Source organism: Eulemur rufifrons, chromosome 30 (genome assembly GCF_041146395.1).
Source record: "Eulemur rufifrons isolate Redbay chromosome 30, OSU_ERuf_1, whole genome shotgun sequence".
Lineage (NCBI taxonomy): Eukaryota > Metazoa > Chordata > Mammalia > Primates > Lemuridae > Eulemur > Eulemur rufifrons.
The window spans coordinates 13303235-13323577 of NC_091012.1; positions in this window are offsets into that span (position 1 = coordinate 13303235).

A 20343-nucleotide genomic window follows, 5' to 3' on the forward strand; every position below is an offset into this window, starting at 1 on the left:
GTTAATCTGCCTGGTATCAATTTAGTTTCTAGAATCAGCCAAACAACCCACATAAGAGATAGTGGGGGAGAGCTGGGAGTGATTTCTGACATAACTAAACATCCCTCTTGTAACGCAAGAGGTAATGGTATTTAGGGACCGTGCCCATAATCCATGGTAATCTCACCTCAAGATCTTTAATTTAATAACATCTTCAAAGACTTTACTCTATAAGGTAAGTGTCACAGGGTTCAGAAATTAGGACTTGCTATTTTCGGAAACCATTTCTCAGCCTATGATGGTTCACATCTGCTTCAGAGAAAGACCACATTCCTTGTTTCAGTCTTAGATTTTTCAGTGAAGATCGGTTATTCAGTAAGTTTTCAGTCAGTATTTGTTAAAATGTTTTCTGCACTGCACTATTTTCTCACCATCAGAGTTTAACGCATAAAAATTATATTATTATTGTTCCAGAAGACCCTCCACAGGACCTTAAAGCTTTTTTCCTTAGTTTTTGCATGTTTTAATTTTCTTTTTAGATTGGATGGTTACTATTGATCTATCTTTTTTAATGGATGTATCACATTTTATTGATTTGCTCATAAGTCAATGGACATTTGGCTCATTTTCAATTTTTGGCTGTTAAGAACAATGCTGCTATGAACATTGGTGTACAAGTTTTGGATATTTATTCTTTGTCATATACCTAGAAGTGCAATTGCTACATCATATGATAACTGAACATTAAACCTTTTGGTGAACACCACACTGTCTTCCAATGGAGCTGCACCAACTTACATTCCCATCAGAAATGCATAAGGGCTCTAGTTTCTCCACAACCTCTCCACCACTGGTTATAGTTCATCTATTTCATTTTAGCCCATTTGTCTTCGGCATCAGTTAATCTTTCTTGTGCCAGTTGAAAACTACTGTCGAGGTGCTACAGTATTTTTTTAATTTTAGATTATTATATTTCTAAACTCCAGGATTTCTATTTGGTTATTTTTGATAAATTCATTTTCTTGACATTTTCTCTTTGGGGAAATGTTCTCAAATGTTCCTTTACCTTTTAGACTCAATTCCCTTTATTGCCAGAAGTCCCAAAACAACTAATGCTGGTGTGGATGTGGAGAGATAGGAACACTCTTACACTGCTCTTGGGACTGCAAATTAGTACACCCCCTGTGGAAAGTAATTTGGAGATAGCTCTAAGAACTAAAAATAGAAATACGATTTCATCCAGCAATCCCACTGCTAGGCATCTACCCAAAGGAAAAAAAAAAAGACATTCTATAATGAAGACACATGCACTGGAATGTTTATGGCAGCACAATTCACAATCACAAAGTTGTGGAAACAACCCAAGTGCTCATCAACACATGAGTGGATTAATGAAATTTGATATATGTATACCATGGATTGCTACTCAACTACAAAAAAAAAATGATGATCTTGCACCTCTTATATTATCCTGAATAGAGCTGGAGACCCTCCTTCAAAGTGAAGTATCACAAGAATGGAAAAACAAGCACCACATGTACTCACCATCAAATTGGTACTAACAGATCAACACTAAGGTGCTCACATGGAAGTAATATTCATTGGGTGCCAGTTAGGTGAAAGGAGGGTGATGGTGTTGAGTAAACTCACAACTAATGGTTGTGGAGCACACTGTATGGGGGAAGGGCACACTTGTAGTTCTGGCTTGGGAGAGTCAAAGCCATTATATGTAACCAAAATGAATGTACTCCCATAATATTCTGAAATTGAAAATAAAATAAAATAAAATACACATGTGCCTAACACTCATACAGAAACCCTCAGCAAAGACTGAGAAATTTGTGGGTTTCAGGTATTTAAGAAAATCATTTTCAATCAATAAGTGACCACTAACTAACCAGGCAGAAAGTTCACAGATCATACATAATAAAGAATACAGAGTTTACAGAACTAGTTGAGAAAAATTAATAAATAAAGAAAAAGAAGTATAGCGTGCAAGCCACAGATGGCAGCAAACTGAGAGTGTTGGTGGAGTTGATTTCCACAGTTGCCACCTTATGTTATTTGAGATGTGCAGTTTTAAACTGAAATTTTGTGTCCTACAAAGATATAGAAATGTATGACTCATACAAAAATTTAAGCGAATAGAGACTGTCCCCGAGGAAACCCTGATCATTATCTATCCTTAAATTCACAGACTTTTCCATCTCTTGTTTCCATTTCGATATTGAGTTGAACTGCAATGAAAGTTTTCTATTAAATTTTGGTTACTGTATTTTAGGGATCTAAAATTTTTATTTCATTTTTCTTTCAGTCTTCTTCTTCTTTTTAAGAGCCTGGGGTTTTTCACAGGAAATGAGACAACTTGACTTTAAATACAGACTGCACACATATGATAAATACTAAAAAATCTAATCAGAATAGGATTTGCCACTTTGCTTAGATTCAAGATCCAAAGGCAGAAGTGTACTAAAATCTACAGAGAGCTTACCTTCTAATAAACAAAATGACAACTGGAACTTACCTGGATCAAGCAATTACAATAGCTCATGTTTTGTCAAGGGCAAACAACTTTTCCCATCTTCAATTTCATGAGACATTTTTTAAAATGTCATGTTTACAGTTGTGGATCTAAGATTTGTATTTCCTATTAGAGAAACCAGAGGTCACAGAACTTATAAAAGAGTGGACCGCGATCCAAGGATGGCAGGCTGTATATATTAAAAAAAAAAAAAAAAAAAAACAAGAACAAGCAATAGCAAATTAATGAGCTACAGCCCCAAATAAAATCAAACTCCAAAGTGCCTGGCAAAATGAATGCAATGTGAGTTTTATGTTTTTGCTGTGGCACTGACTTTATTACACAGATGCCAAGATATAAAATATAAAAATAAAATGCAATTACATTACATGGATGGAAAAATATTGATACTTACAATGTAGCAGTAATTTTTTTGACTTTAGTTCAATAAAAGAAAAGGTAGCTGGATTCTACCATGGTTATATTTCATTTTAACTACTGTCTTTGACAAGAGCTGGTCTCTCAATATGACCATGTTTAATGTTCCCTTCCTACAAATCTACAGACAAGTAAGGCCAGAATGACATTACTTCACTTCTTAATGTATTTTTCAACATCATCCCTTTACAAGATCATCTATTTACATTTTATTTTTGTTTCTAAATAATTGTCTCTTGATTTAATAAATCACAGCTTTCTGAAAGCACGCAGGAAGTATACTGAAATTCCAGGAATCTATAAAATGTCTGTGAAAATTAAATATCTTTGGTATCCAAAGTATCAGATTTATACAACTCTGGCTATTTAATAAAAGAGTATATTTAGGAAAAAAGAAAAATTGGACACACCCCTCAATAGTACATCCTAGCCTCTGATATGAGAGAATCCAACACAGCCACGCTAGAAGATTTCTTTTCTTCCCCAAGAGGGACAATAAGAAGATGTTGCACAGAGAGGACATTCAGCTCATGAAGACATCATGATTTTTATCTTCATGAGTAAGTCATGATAATCCAACTCAATCCACTAATATTTAATAATTTGCTTATGAAGTTTGAAATTCAGAAAATCCACAATTATACCACTGTATATATTTTAGAATGGATAATAACATTCTGTCTATTATCCATTCCATAATATGAAGAAATAAAACATGCTTTTTGACAAAGTCATTGAGCTAAAACTCTTGTAATAAACTGTAAATTCTGTCAAATAAATGATTTTGCTGTTACTATTTTATTTTTGACAGAACAGATTGATTAATTATTTAAGAATCCTGGGTAGGCCGGGCGTGGTGGCTCACGCCTGTAATCCTAGCACTCTGGGAGGCCGAGGTGGGCGGATCGTTTGAGCTCAGGAGTTCGAGACCAGCCTGAGCAAGAGGGAGACCCCATCTCTACTAAAAATAGAAAGAAATTACATGGACAGCTAAAAATATATATAGAAAAAATTAGCCGGGCATGGTGGTGCATGCCTGTAGTCCCAGATACTCGGGAGGCTGAGACAGGAGGATTGCTTGAGCCCAGGAGTTTGAGGTTGCTGTGAGCTAGGCTAACGCCACGGCACTCACTCTAGCCTGGGCAACAGAGTGAGACTCTGTCTCAAAAAAAAAAAAAAAAAAAAAAAGAATCCTGGGTAAAAGATATACAGTTTTAATATTAAGTTTTGTTAACAGGGATCAGAAAAGTGCAGAATAGGATATTATAGACAGTGTTCTAGATGTTCTATGATTAATCAATGAGTTCCTGATGAGAAAAAATGGGACATATATGTGCCTACTACTAACATTGCAAAAAAAAATCAATGTAATATAAAGTAAAGATGTCACAAGTTTATCACCCTTTTAAACAAGAGAATCTGAAAACAGAAGAAAACATATTTTAAAATTCTCCCACTTTCTGAAGCCATAATGAAGAAAAACAAAAAAAGAAAATATTTGTTCCCCAGGGTACCAAATTTTCTCACTCTTACACTAGTCAATTTTCAGGTTCAATTCTCCTTTAAATAACATTGCAGATATTCTATTTGTATGATAATTTAATTTCTTTAAATCTTAACCACATATTTATCCATGGATATATCTTAAGGAATTTTCCCAGGTAATCATTATTGTAGATTTATAAATTCTTTAATTAGTGGCAAATTATGTCACTACTCTAATATGTAAATATTGGCTATGATTTTAATAAGGCAAATAATTGAACATCACATCTGAGAGAAATATAATTACCTTCAACTCATTTTATTTGACAAATTTAGTTAATCTTCAGATTAGTCTAAATGCTAAAGCATGATGAGCAATTAGATCCATACAAAACTGATCTTATTTTTTAAAATTATTTCACCTAAAAATAAAAAATAAAAGTATCATCTATATCCATTGAAATGTCAAGAGATAATGATATCAAATTTTAAAAACTACTTAACCACAAGTAAAAATAACCCAATAAGAACTTGTATTTCCTAAGCTGAAAAGACATTTCAGTTGTTGAATTTACTCTCTGAAAACACATAAACCTCTCTTGCATGTTTAAACAGATGATTATTTGAAATTGCTATATTTTGTGCTATATATGTTCAACTCATTGAAATAAAATATCTAACATCTGTTATCAAACACTGCATTAAATCGATACTCAAATATACAGCTGAAGCCACTAGAAGCAACACAATGGCCACAGCTGAAAGAATGAATAAACAAAATGGGCTGCATACATCCAATGAAGTATTATTCACCTTTAAAAATGAAGGGCATTCTTACACATGATATAACATGGATGAACTTGAGGACATTATTAGAGGTGAAATAACTCAATCAGAAGAAAACAAATAATGTATGATTTCATTATGTGATGTTCCTGGAGCAACCACATTTATAGAGACAGAAAGAAAAATGGTGGTTGCTAAGAGCTGGGCAGGGAAGAATGTTCAATAGTTACAGAGCTTCAGTTAGGGGAAGTAAAAGTTGTTTCATAGATGGATAGTGTTGATCATTATAAAGTAATGTGAATGCACTTGATGCCACTATACTGAATGTCCACTTAAAATGTATAACATGGTAACCTAAATTAATTTAAGGTTGCCCATTAACCTATGGTTATTAAATTATTGAATGACATTTTTTGTTTAAGTGTACAGTCAGATATTCTGTATTTATTTAAAATTTAATACTTTTCCTGTCACAATTTTTATATTAATTTTGATTTTTTGAATATGGATTGATTGTTTTAAATGTTTGAAATGTGATCAATCTTCAACAATGAGGAAGGTTGGAGAAATGGAGAAACAGAAGTCCTCAATCAAGGAAAAGTTAGGAGGGTTTTTAGGACCTTCTGGAAAGTGACACTAAGGGCAAAAAGTAGGAATTTCATTTAGTTACTATGCATAGAAATTGCATGTTAGAGATATAAAGTTGTGGAGATCACAAAGTTTTGGCAAATGCTGTATATAGTTGGCAAGAAGAAAGTATATTTCCATGATATAGCAATAGTATGATAGACGGTAATGACGTAGTAGTGGGGGATTTTGACACCCCACTGTCTGAAATGGACAGATCCTCCAAACAAAAAATGAGCAAAGAAATAATGGACTTAAGCAGAGCTCTAGAACAGATGGGTCTAACCGACATCTACAGAACATTCCACCCAAATAAAGCCAAATATACTTTCTTCTCAACTCATGGAACTTTCTCCAAAATAGACCACATCCTAGGCCACAAATCAGACCTCAACAAATTTTAAAAAACAGAGATTTTACCATGTATCTTCTCAGATCACAGTGGTATAAAACTAGAGATCATTTACAACAGAAATGCTCACCACTTCACAAAATCACAGAAACTAAAATCTATTGCCTAATGACTGCTGGGTGAAGGCATACGTTTAGATGGAGATAAAAAATTCTTTGAATTCAATGATAAGGGGACATAAGCTATCAAGACCTGTGCGATACAGCAAAAAGCATTCCTGAGAGGAAAACTAATAGCATTAAATGCTCACATCCAAAAGTCAGAAAGCTGATCATCAAACTAATAAATTTTCTGAAGGAACTGGAAAAGGAAGAGAAAATTAATTGTAAACCTAGCAGAAGAAAGAAAATAACTAAGATTAGAGCAGAACTAAATGAAATTGAGAATAAAAAAACTATACAGAAGATCAATAAAACAAAAAGCTGGTTTTTAGAAAAGATAAACAAAATTGATAGCCCTCTTGCTAGATTGACAAGAGCTAGAAAGGAAAGGACTTCAATAAACTCAATCAGAAATGAAAAAGGAGAGGTCACTACAGACATAATGGAAATACAAAAAATTATCTTTGAATACTAGAAAAATCTATATGCCCAAAAGCTACACAATGTGAATGAAATGGACAAATCCTTGGAAACACACAACCTCCCTAAGCTCAATCAGAAGGAAATAGAATGCCTGAAAAGACCAATATCAAGCATAGAAATTGGAGCAACAAAAAAAATCTTCCCCCCCAAAAAGGTCCAGACAAGATGGATTCACATCCGAATTTTAACAGACGTACAAAAAGAGCTCATACATATACTGTAGAAATTATTCGACAACATTGAGAAGGATGGTATCCTCTCCAACTCATTCTACAAAGCCAATATCACCTTGACACCAAATCCAGGAAAGGATGTAGCAAAAAAAGAAAACTACAGACCAATATCCCTCATGAATACACATGCAAAAAGTATAAACAAAATTTTTACAATCTGAATTCAATAGCACATCAAGAAAATAATTCACCAGGACCAGGTGGGCTTTATCCCAGAAATGCAAGGCTGGTTCAATATACACAAATGTATAAATGTAATTCACTGTATAAATAAAAGCAAGAACAGCAACCATATGATTCTCTGAATACATACAGAAAAAGCATTTGATAAAATCCAGTACACTTTCATGATAAAAACCCTCAACAAAATAGTCATAGATGGAACATTCCTTAAAATTATTAAGGCCATATATGACAAATCCACAGGCAATATCATATTGAATGGGGAAAAACTGAAAGCATTCCCACTTAGAACTGGAACCAGACAAGAATGCTCACTATCTCCCCTTCTATTCAACATAGTACTGGAAGTCCTTGCCAGAACAATCAGAGAAGAGAAGGGAATTAAGGGTGTCCAAATGGGCCAGAAGGGCTCAAACTCTCACTCTTTGCTGATAATATACTATTATATCTAGAAAAGCCCAAGACCTCACTCAGCCAAGAGACTCCTGGAATTGATAAACAGATTCAGTGAAGTCTCAGGATACAAAATTAATGCACACAAATCAGTGGCATTCATATATGCCAATAACAGTCAAGTTGAAAATCAAATGAAAGACACAACACCTTTGAAAACAGCATCAAAGAAATTTAAATATTTAGAAATGTATTTAAGGAAAGAGGTGAGAGATATTTATAGGGAGAACTACAAAATACTGAGAAAAGAAATTGTACAAGATCTGCACAAATGGAAATCCCTATCATACTAATGGATTGGTTGAATCATTATTGTTAAATGTCCATTCTACCTAAAGTGATCTATAGAATTAATGCAATGCCTATCAAAATTTCACCATCATTTTTGCATATTTAGAAAACATAATTCTATGCTTAGTCTGGAACCAGAGAAGACCTCCTAAAGCCAAAAAAATCTTAAGCAAAAACAAAAATTGGGAGGGATCTGTCTGCAAGACTTCAATCTTTACTATGAGGCTAAAGTAACCAACACAATATGGTACTGGCACAAGAACAGAGAGATACACCTTTGGAATAGTACAGTGATCCCAGATATAAAATCATCGTCACAATGTCATCTAATCTTCAACAAAGCAGACAATAATATATATTAGGGAAGATAAACTCTATTCAATAAGTGGTGCTGGGAAAACCGAATGTCCACATGCAGAAGATTGAAACTGAATCCTCAACTCTCATGTCTCGCAAAAATGAACTCACGTTGGATAACAGCCTTAAACCTAAGGCATGAAACCTTAAGAATTCTGGAAGAAAATGTGGGGAAGACTCTTTTAGACGTTGTCCTAGGCTAAGAATTTATAAAAAAGAGCCCCAAAGCAATCACAGCAACAACAAAAATAAACAAATGGGATCTGATCAAATTAAAAAGCTTCTGCGATATATGGCTGGGAAGATGGTGGAGTGGTGGTGACTGCCTGGATCTGCGCTCCGGTGAGGAAGTCGTTGATCTACACCTGCCACAATGCTAGAGGACCGCTCCCACACAGGAACAGCAGTGTGAATCCACGGAAAATCAACGTGGGACAAACAGAGCGAGTGAGGTCTGAGGTGAACAAAAATTAGGATCGCGAAACTCTGAGGAATGCGGAACAGACAGTAGCCAGCGGAGCACGGGTCGGCTGCCACACGCTCCCAGGTGGGGCGGGGGCAGCCTTCTGGGAAAGCGGCTTGCTCTCCTCACTGACCTCCAATCCCAATTGTTTGGAGACCTCCCGCAAGCCAGAGCAGAAGCACTGAGGGAGACGTGGGGCATTGCAGACAGGAGACTTTTTTGGGAGAATAGCTTGGAAGCTGGGAAGTCTCGGCTGAGACAGCCCTTGGCGAGGAGGGACGGACCTGCGCCAGGGGGGAGGGGCACGAAGGATCCTCAATCAGCAAATTGCGTTGTGCCTCTGTGCTGCTTTTTTCGGCAGTTCTTCAGCCGGTGGACCCCGGCGGCTTTGCTTGCCAGCCCCCCAGCAGTGGCGGTCACTGCCTGCCGGGGAGCCAGTCCCCCTCCCACCCCGGAGCGCTGCAGGTGCCATCTTGAAAGCAAAGGCGGAACCGCTCGGGAGCCATAAGGTGCTGAGCGGCTCTCTCTGCCCGGCGCTCTCCGCTGGTCTCTGGGCCCACGCCGGGAGTGCGGTATATGCATGGGTACACTGGGCAGGAGACAATAAAGGGTGAACAACTTGGACCCTGGGGGAATCTCCGCCGGGGCCGTGCTCAGCGTGAAGGGGCGGAGCTGCGCTAAGATATAAAAAAACAAACAAACAAACAAACAAAAAAACATTGAGTCACCGCTCGGGACCCAACCGAGCAGGCATGAAGGGGCAGAGCTGAGCTAAGGCGTAAAAACACAATCATTGAGTCGCCGAACTATATACTTCAGATTTGTGTATCTTTTCATTTAGAGATGTGGTGTGGTTCTGTGTACTTTTGTTTGTGTTCTTTTGTGTTTGTGTTTTTGGGGTTTTTGGTTAGGTTTTTCGTGTTGTTTGTTTGTTTGTTTGTTTTTTCTCTTTTTTCTTTTTTTTCTCTTCTCTTTTTCTTTTCTCTTTCTTTTCTTTCTTTTCTCTTCTTTTCTTTTTTTTTCTTTCTTCTCTCTTTTTGCCTTCTAACTGGGAAGCCACGGTGAGGTTTGGAATGGGCCAGGCCCCTGGCTCTGGTACATACCAGAACCTGAGTAGTCACCTCCAATGCCGGTGATCTGTGGGCATGCAATCGCCATCTTGGGGCCCACAGCCAAGTCACTGCGGAGCAATAGGGTGACAAGAGGCTCCCTGGATGACCCCCTCCCCTGGTCCACAGACCTTATATAGGGGCCCCGCTCATGTGTAAACACTGAATACTTCTCCAGAAGCGAGAGTGTGGAGCCTGGTCCCTGGGGACATTGGGCCAAGGCAGACTTTTGCCCATGGGAGCTGCAGCAACTGGGGCGCTGAGCGAGCGAGGGCACCGTCCACTCCCCATAGCTAGTATCTTTCCTGCAGATAGAGACAGAAACCACCGCTATAGAGGAAGAACCAAAGGGAAACAAACAAACAAAGAGAATTTCGGTCTACTACTAGTGTGGACCCTGCCTGTCTTCTGAAAGACCACAACACAGTGTCCTAACTCACCAAAGCAGTCTTGGATCACTCCAATCCTCTAGGGTTGCACCCACCAGAAGCAGTCCCCCAACTGAAATAGAAAAAACTCTAAAAAATATACAACAGTCTCCCCCTCTTGACAAAGGAAGCAATATACCTAGACTGCTTCACAGCCTAAGAACAGAGTACAAAGAGTGCTGTTAACCAGACGAAATCTTTAAGAAAAGATCCAACGATAAATCTAGATGGGAAGGGCCCAGCGAAAAAACACAGGGAGCACAAAGAATCAAACGGAAAGCTCACCCCCAAAGAGAAATACCAGCTCTCAACCATTTGACACAAACCAGACTCAAAACACCAACATGTCACAGGAAGAATTCCAATTATGGATTATAAACAAGCTGAATAATATACAAGAATCAATGGATAATCAACACAAAGAAACCACAAAAAAATACAGGATTTGGAATAAAAATTCACTAAAGAAATTGAAATATTGAAGAAAAACCAAACTGAACTCCTAGAAATGAAGAATTCACTCAGAGAGCTACAAAGCACTGTGGAATGTCTCAAGAGCAAGGTAGATCAAATAGAGGAAAGAATCTCAGAAATTGAAGATAACTCTTTCCATCTATATAAGTCAGTCACAGAGATAGATCAAAGAAGTAAGAGAAATGATCTGAGTCTTCAGGAAATGTGGGATTATGTGAAGAAACCTAACTTGAGAGTTATTGGCATTCCTGAGGGTGAAGAAGACAATAAGCAAGGGTTGGACAAGCTATTTGAAGACATAATCGAGGAAAATTTTCCAGGCCTTGCTAATACTCTAGACATACAGATTCAAGAAGCTCAAAGGACCCCTGGGAGATTCATAGCAAATAGGAAAACACCACGCCAGGTAGTCATCAGGCTGACCAAAATATCCACTAAAGAGTCCCTTCTCCGAGCTGTAAGGAGAAAGAAACAAGTAACTTACAAAGGAAAACCCATCAGAATTACGCCAGATTTCTCAGCTTAAACCTTAGAAGCAAGAAGTGGTTGGGGCCCCATTTTCACTCTTCTGAAACAGAATAATGCCCAGCCTAGAATCTTGTACCCAGCTAAGCTAAGTTTTCTATACGAAGGAGAAATTAAGACATTCTCAGATAAACAAAGGTTGAGGGAATTCACCAAGACAAGACCAGCCCTCCAAGAAGTACTCAAAAGAGAGTTACACACGGATCACCACAAGAAAGATCCACAAATGTAAAACTACTTAAGAGCTAAAGATCAAATTCCAGATACCACAATGGCTCAGGAGAGAAAACATCGCAATGAAGTTCTACCCAACAAGTTGAACAAAAAACCAACTCACTTATCAGTTTTCTCAATAAATGTGAATGGCTTGAATTCCCCGCTCAAGAGACATGGACTGGCCCAATGGATAAAAAAACACAATCCAAGTATCTGTTGTCTTCAAGAAACCCACCTAACCTGCAAAGATACATTTAGACTGAAAATAAAAGGATGGAAATCGGTATTTCGAGCAAACGGTAACCAAAAGAAAGCTGGTGTGGCAATCTTAATTTCCAATAACTTAGCTTTCAAACCAAAAAAAATAATAAAAGACAAAGATGGCTACTACATACTGGTCAAGGGCACAATTCAACAAGAAGCCATGACTATACTCAATATATATGCACCCAACCTAGGTGCACCTAGATTCATAAAGCAAACCCTACTAGATCTGAACCAAATGATAGATAACAATACTGTAGTAGCTGGAGACTTTAACACCCCACTGACAGTACAGGACAGATCCTCTAAACAGAAAATAAACAAAGACATAATGGACCTAAATAGAATGCTAGAACAAATGGGCATGGCTGACATCTATAGGACATTCTACCCAAAGTCCACAGAATATATATTCTTATCATCAGCTCATGGGACATTCTCTAAGATTGACCATATCCTAGGGCATAAAGCATGTCTTAAAAAATTCAAAAAAATAGAAATTATACCATGCATCTTCTCAGATCATAGCAGAATAAAAGTAACAATGAACCCAAACAGAAACCCTCACTCTTACTCAAAGTCATGAAAGCTAAATAACTTTCTCCTGAATAATTATTCTATAAAGGAAGAAATCAAGATGGAAATCAAAAGTTTCTTTGAATTAAATGACAATGGAGATACAACTTATCAAAATCGATGGGACGCAGCTAGAGCAGTCCTGAGAGGAAAATTCATATCCATAAATGCCTATATCAAAAAGACAGACAACCTGCAAATAGACAACCTAACGAATAGACTCAAAGAGCTGGAGAAAGAAGAACAGAATGACCCAAACCCAGCAGAAGGCGAGAAATTACTAAGATCAAATCAGAATTAAATGAAAAGGACAACAAAGAAACTATAAGGGAAATTAATAAAACAAAAAGTTGGTTCTTTGAAAAGATAAACAAAATAGACACACCTCTGGCTAGACTAACCAAGAGCAAAAAGTAAAATCTCTAATAAACTCCATTAGGAACATGAAAGGAGAAATCACAACCTATGCCACAGTGATACAAGATATCATCTATGAATTCTATAAAAATCTTTATTCACACAAACTGGAGAATGCGGAGGAAATGGACAAATTTTTAGAAACACATAGTCTTCCCAGGCTCAACCAGGAAGAAATAGAGTACCTGAACAGACCAATATCAAGAACTGAAATCGAAACAGCAATAAAAAACCTTCCCAAAAAGAAAAGCCCTGGTCCAGATGGGTTCACACCTGAATTTTACCATACATACAAAGAAGAACTGGTGCCCATCCTACATAAACTATTCTCCAATATTGAGAAGGATGGAATTCTCCCCAACACGTTCTACCAAGCCAATATAACATTGATATCAAAACCAGGAAAGGACGCAACAAAAATAGAGAACTACAGACCAATTTCTCTCATGAATATAGATGCAAAAATTTTCAATGAAATACTAGGAAATCTAATCCAAGTACTTTTCAAAAAAATAATCCACCATGACCAAGTGGGCTTCATCCCAGAGATGCAAGGGTGGTTCAACATACGTAAATCTATAAATGTAATTCACCACATAAATAGAAACAAAAACAAAAACCATATGATACTCTAATTAGATGCAGAAAAAGCATTTGACAAAATTCAACACCCTTTTATGATAAAAACGCTTAACAAAATAGGCGTAGATGGAACCTACCTAAAAATGATATGAGCCATATATGACAAACCCATAGCCAACATCATTCTGAATGGGGAAAAATTGGAAGCACTCCCACTTAGAACTGGAACCAGACAGGGCTGCCCACTGTGCCCATTACTTTTCAACATAGTATTGGAAGTCCTTGCGAGAGCTATCAGGCAAGAGAGCAAAATCAAGGGAGCCCAAATAGGGAAGGAAGTGATCAAACTCTCACTTTTTGCTGATGATATGATGCTTTATCTGCAAAACCCCCAGGATTCAACCATGGGACTCCTGGAATTGATTAACGAATATAGCAAAGTCTCTGGCTACAAAATTAATATACACAGGCCGGGCGCGGTGGCTCACGCCTGTAATCCTAGCACTCTGGGAGGCCGAGGCGGGTGGATTGCTCAAGGTCAGGAGTTCGAGACCAGCCTGAGCGAGACCCCGTCTCTACTAAAAATAGAAAGACATTATATGGACACCTAAAAATCTATATAGAAAAAATTAGCCGGGCATAGTGGCACATGCCTGTAGTCCCAGCTACTCGGGAGGCTGAGGCAGTAGGATCGCTTAAGCCCAGGAGTTTGAGGTTGCTGTGAGCTAAGCTGACGCCACGGCACTCACTCTAGCCTGGGCAACAGAGTGAGACTCTGTCTCAACAAAAAAAAAAAAAAAAAAAAAAAAAAAAAAAAAAAAAAAAAAAAATTAATATACACAAATCAGAGGCATTTATATATGCCAGTAACAGTCAATCAGAAAACCAAATTAAAGACTCAATACCCTTCAAAATAGCAACAAAGAAAATAAAATATCTAGGTATATACCTAACTAAAGAGGTAAAGGACCTCTATAAGGAAAACTATGAAACACTGAGAAAAGAAATAGCAGAAATTGCAAATAGATGGAAATATATACCATGCTCGTGGATCGGAAGAATCAACATTGTTAAAATGTCTATACTACCTAAAGTGATCTACAGATTCAATGCAATCCCTATTAAATTACCAGCATCATTCTTCACAGACATAGAGAAAATAATTATACACTTTGTATGGAACCAGAGAAGACCCTGTATAGCAAAAGCAATTTTAAGCAACAAAAACAAAATGGGAGGTATTAATTTGCCAGACCTCAAACTATACTACAAGGCCGTGGTTCTTAAAACAGCCTGGTACTGGCACAAGTACAGGGACACAGACCAGTGGAACACAACAGAAAATCCAAATATAGAACCATCCTCATATAGTCACCTAATTTTTGACAAAGCAGGAAAGAATATACTCTGGGGACAAGAATCCCTATTCAATAAATGGTGCTGGGAGAATTGGTTAGCCACTTGTAGAAGACTGAAACAGGACCCACAGCTTTCACCTCTCACAAAAATCAAATCACGGTGGATAACAGACTTAAACCTTAGGCGTGATACAATCAGAATTGTAGAAGAAAATGTAGGAAAGACTCTTACAGACATTGGCCTAGGTAAAGAATTTATGAAGAAGACCCCCAAGGCAATCACAGCAGCAACAAAAATTAATGAATGGGACATGATTAAATTAAAAAGCTTCTGCACAGTCAAAGAAACAGTCACGAGAATAAACAGACCACCTACAGAATGGAAAATAATTTTTGCATACTACACATCAGATAAAGGACTGATAACAAGAATCTATTTAGAACTCAGGAAAATCAGTAAGAAAAAATCAAACAACCCTATCAAAAAGTGGGCAATTGACATGAATAGAAACTTCTCAAAAGAAGATATAAGAATGGCTAACAAACATATGAAAAAATGCTCAACATCCCTAATCATCAGAGAAATGCAAATCAAAACCGCAATGATATATCACTTAACCCCAGCGAGAATGGCCTTTATCAAAAAAACCGAAAACAACACATGTTGGCATGGATGTGGAGAGACAGGAACACTCATACACTGCTGGTGGGACTGCAAACTAGTGCAACCCCTGTGGAAAGCATTATGGAGGTATCTTAAACAGATTCAAGTAGACCTGCCATTCGATCCAGCAATCCCATTATTGGGCATATACCCAAAGGAAAAAAGGTCATTCTATAACAAAGACACATGTACCCGAATGTTTATAGCAGCACAATTCACAATAGCAAAGATGTGGAAACAACCCAAATGCCCATCAATACATGATTGGATTAGTAAGCTGTGGTATATGTATACCATGGAATATTACTCAGCTATAAGAAATGAAGATAGGACATCTCTATGGTTCTCCTGGAGAGAGTTGGAACTCATTCTATGAAGTGAAGTATCCCAAGAATGGAAAAAGCAAGCATCACACGTACTCACCAGAAAATTGGTTTCCCTGATCATCACCTAAATACACATCTGGGAACGACACCAATCTGATATCAGACTGAGGTGTGGGTTGGTGGAGGGGATGGGTGTATGCCTACACAATGAGTGCATTGCGCACCATTTGGGGAATGGTAACCCTTGAAGGTGCTGACTCGGGAAGAGGGGGGTCGGGAAGGGAGGGATATATACCTACATGATGGGTGCAACGCGCACTATCTGGGGAACAGACACGCCTGGAGCTCTGACTTGGGGGGAAAGGCGGTACATGGGCAACGTATGTAACCTGCAATTCTGTATCCCCCATAACAATAAGATGAAATAAAAAGAAAATAAAAATAAAAAATAAAAAGCTTCTGCACAGCCAAGGAAATTGTTCTTAGAGCAAATAGACAACCTACAGGATGGAAGAAAGTACTTGCTTTCTACACATCTGATAAAGGGCTGATAACAAGAATCTATATAGAACTTAAGAAAATCAACAAGAAAAAAATCAAACAACCCCATCAATGAATGGGCAAAGGACATGAGCAGAAACTTTTCAAAAGAATAGACAGGAATGGCCAGCAAACATATAAAAATGTGCTCAACATCTCTAATCATTATGGAAATGCAAATTGAAAGTACGATTAAACATTACCTAACTCCAGTGAGAATGACCTCTATCAAAAGTCACAAAATAAAAAATGCTGTCATGGATGTAGAGAGATTGGAATACTCTTACACTGCTGGTGGAACTCCAAATTAGTACACCACCTGTGGAAAGTTAATTTGGAGATTCCTCAAAGAGGTAAAAATAGAAATATCATTTGATCCAGCAATCCCACTACTAGGCATCTATTCAAGGAACAAAACACATTCTACAATAAAGACATGTGCACTAGAATGTTTACAGCAACACAATTTACAATTACAAAGATGTGGTAACAACCCAAATGTCCATCAATACATGAGTGGATTAATAAAATTGGTATATGTATACCATGGAATACTACTCAACTACAAAAAACAATGTAGGATAACATTAATCAGGCGTTGGGCAGCTGGGGGGAGGGGATGGGTGTATAGAAACATAATGAGTGCATCTGGGGGATGGACATGCTTGAAGCTCTGACTCGGGGTGGGGCAAGGGCAATATACATAACCTAAACTTTTGTACCACAAAAATATGCTGAAGTAAAAACAAAACAATGGTGGTCTAGCACCTCTTATATTATGCTGGATAGAGATTGAGCCCATCCTTCAAAGTGAAGTATCACAAGGATGGAAAAACATGCACCACATGTACTCACCATAAAACTGGTACTAGTTGATCAACAGTAAGGTGCTCATATGGTAGTAATACTCACTGGGTGCTGGTCAAGTGAGGGGGTGGAACAGTGGGTAGTGCAAGTGGAGTAGGTAAAACCACAGCTAATGGAGACAGGGCACACTGTATGGGGGCAGGACATTCTTGTGGCCCTGGCTTGAGCGAGGCAAATGCATTTCATGTAACCAAAATATTTGTAGTCTCATAATATCCTGAATTAAGAAAAAAAAACCAAAAGAAACTTTCAAGTACTGTGCAGCCAGTACAATGATGATGCTCAAGTAATGCAGTCATGGATTGAGTGAGACTATTGCACTGCCTTTCCCAGCCATGACTGGCATCTGAGTTTAGGATGGATATGTGAAGTGAGGATAAAGTGAATGCCTGTGGAGGAAAGAATCTTCTTTTGCCACGTAACTGTGTTGAACTAGACCACATCACTGAGACTGTATTAGCATCCATATCTCTGCAGCTATGACTATATTAATTCAACAAGGTACAACAGTTCTAGCCTATCTGAGAAGAAAATGCCTATAAGATTTTGTTTCTCTTGAGACTGAAGAAGAAAGTAATTTATCTCTATGGGTAAATGACTTAGTTTTATTTTTCTCCTTTACCCAATAAAGTTTGTATTTGTAGACAGATGAGAAACTGTATAGTTAATGAGAGTATGCGATTAGCACTGTACTCATTGAAAACAATCCAAAGTACTCATTACTGTTTTCAGTGTATAACTCTGTAAGATTGAATTTAATATGCTAACAACTCCAAATTAAGTCATGTTTTCATATGCAGACTCATTCCTCCCAGCTTCTAGACCTGAAGGTGTCGGTGATCTTGTCTGAAAAGTGAAAATGTCTTCCTGGATGAATCAATGACAAAGTAAACCTTGTGATTTTGGTACATTTCAATGAAATTTGATATCTTATAGACATGTATTTTTCATTATCATGTGTGTAGCTTTTACTTAATATATTGGTTTAATTCACATTCTAAAAATACTATGTGTTACTTAAGACAAGCACATAAAAATGACCTGTGAATCATTTCATTCTCACTCATTTATATTGATATTAGATAAAGCAACATCACACTGAATTGTTACTTGCAATATATCATGAACTTGGATTCATTTTGCAGGTTAACGAATACTCCAAATGAGAAGTATTTATCATAAAAACCTTGGATGTTAGAAAAAGTTGAGCAATGCACAAATTAAAACATTTTTCTTTTTTTTTATTTCATCTTATTGTTATGGGGGATACAGAATTGCAGGTTACATACATTGCCCCTGTACCGCCTTTCCCCCCAAGTCAGAGCTCCAGGCGTGTCTGTTCCCCAGATAGTGCGCGTTGCACCCATCATGTAGGTATATATCCCTCCCTTCCCCACCCCCCCTTCCCGAGTCAGCACCTTCAAGGGTTACCATTCCCCAAATGGTGCGCAATGCACTCATTGTGTAGGCATACACCCATCCCCTCCCCCAACCCACACCTCAGTCTGATATCCGATTGGTGTCGTTCCCAGATGTGTATTTAGGTGATGATCAGGGAAACCAATTTTCTGATGAGTACATGTGATGCTTGTTTTTCCATTCTTGGGATACTTCACTTAATAGAATGGGTTCCAACTCTCTCCAGGAGAACCATAGAGATGTCCTATCTTCATTATTTCTTATAGCTGAGTAATATTCCATGGTATACATATACCACAGCTTACTAATCCAATCATGTATTGATGGGCATTTGGGTTGTTTCCACATCTTTGCTATTGTGAATTGTGCTGCTATAAACATTCGGGTACATGTGTCTTTCTTATAGAATGACCTTTTTTCCTTTGGGTATATGCCCAATAATGGGATTGCTGGATCGAATGGCAGGTCTACTTGAATCTGTTTAAGATACCTCCATAATGCTTTCCACAGGGGTTGCACTAGTTTGCAGTCCCACCAGCAGTGTATGAGTGTTCTTGTCTCTCCACAATCCACGCCAACATGTGTTGTTTTGGGATTTTTTGATAAAGGCCATTCTCGCTGGGGTTAAGTGATATCTCATTGTGGTTTTGATTTGCATTTCTCTGATGATTAGGGATGTTGAGCATTCATTGTTAAAATGTCTATACTACCCAAAGTGATCTATAGATTCAATGCAATCCCTATTAAATTACCAACATCATTCTTCACAGACGTAGAGAAAATAATTATACACTTTTTATGGAATCAGAGAAGACCCCGTATAGCAAAAGCAATTTTAAGCAACAAAAACAAAATGGGAGGAATTAATTTGCCAGACCTCGAACTATACTACAAGGCCGTGTTTCTTAAAACAGCCTGGTACTGGCACAAGTACAGGGACACAGACCAGTGGAACACAACAGAAAATCAGGAGAATTGGTTAGCCACTTGTAGAAGACTGAAACAGGACCCACAGCTTTCACCTCTCACAAAAATCAAATCACGGTGGATAACAGACTTAAACCTTAGGCGTGATACAATCAGAATTCTAGAAGAAAATGTAGGAAAGACTCTTACAGACATTGGCCTAGGCAAAGAATTTATGAAGAAGACCTCCAAGGCAATCACAGCAGCAACAAAACTAAAACATTTTTCAAATGGCAGATTAAGGATTTGAAATAGGTTTCATCATTTTCATACAAGTTCTTTTCAAAAAATATGTAGTCAGATGGAGCACAATTTATGATGAGGAGTGAACTCTGATCTTTTTCTATGCCCCAAAATTTCTTTCTAAGGGGGCCTGGTGAATCACACATACAAATGATAAAAATCTCAGTAAACAGGTGTTTATGATGTGGTTTACTTCCCAACTTGATTTCAGTATAGCATCACATAAAACATAGAAGACCCTTATCTTATCAAAGCAATCTTGTCTTCTGCTTCCTGGCCTTTTGGAGAAAGCCTAAATCTTTCAGCCAATTATCAAGTAAAGAATCCCTGAGTCCACCTATGACTTGTAAGCCCCCACTTCGAGATGTCCCATCTTTTGGAGCTAAACCAATATATGCCTTCCATGGATTGATTTATGACTTTAACTGTAATTCCTGTCTCCGCACAATCTATAAATCCAACCTGTAGCCCAGGAACAACAAGCCCATTCGCTCAAGGCTTCTTGGACATGGCTCTGGGCCATGGTCCTCAAATTGGGCTGAAAATAAACATCCTTG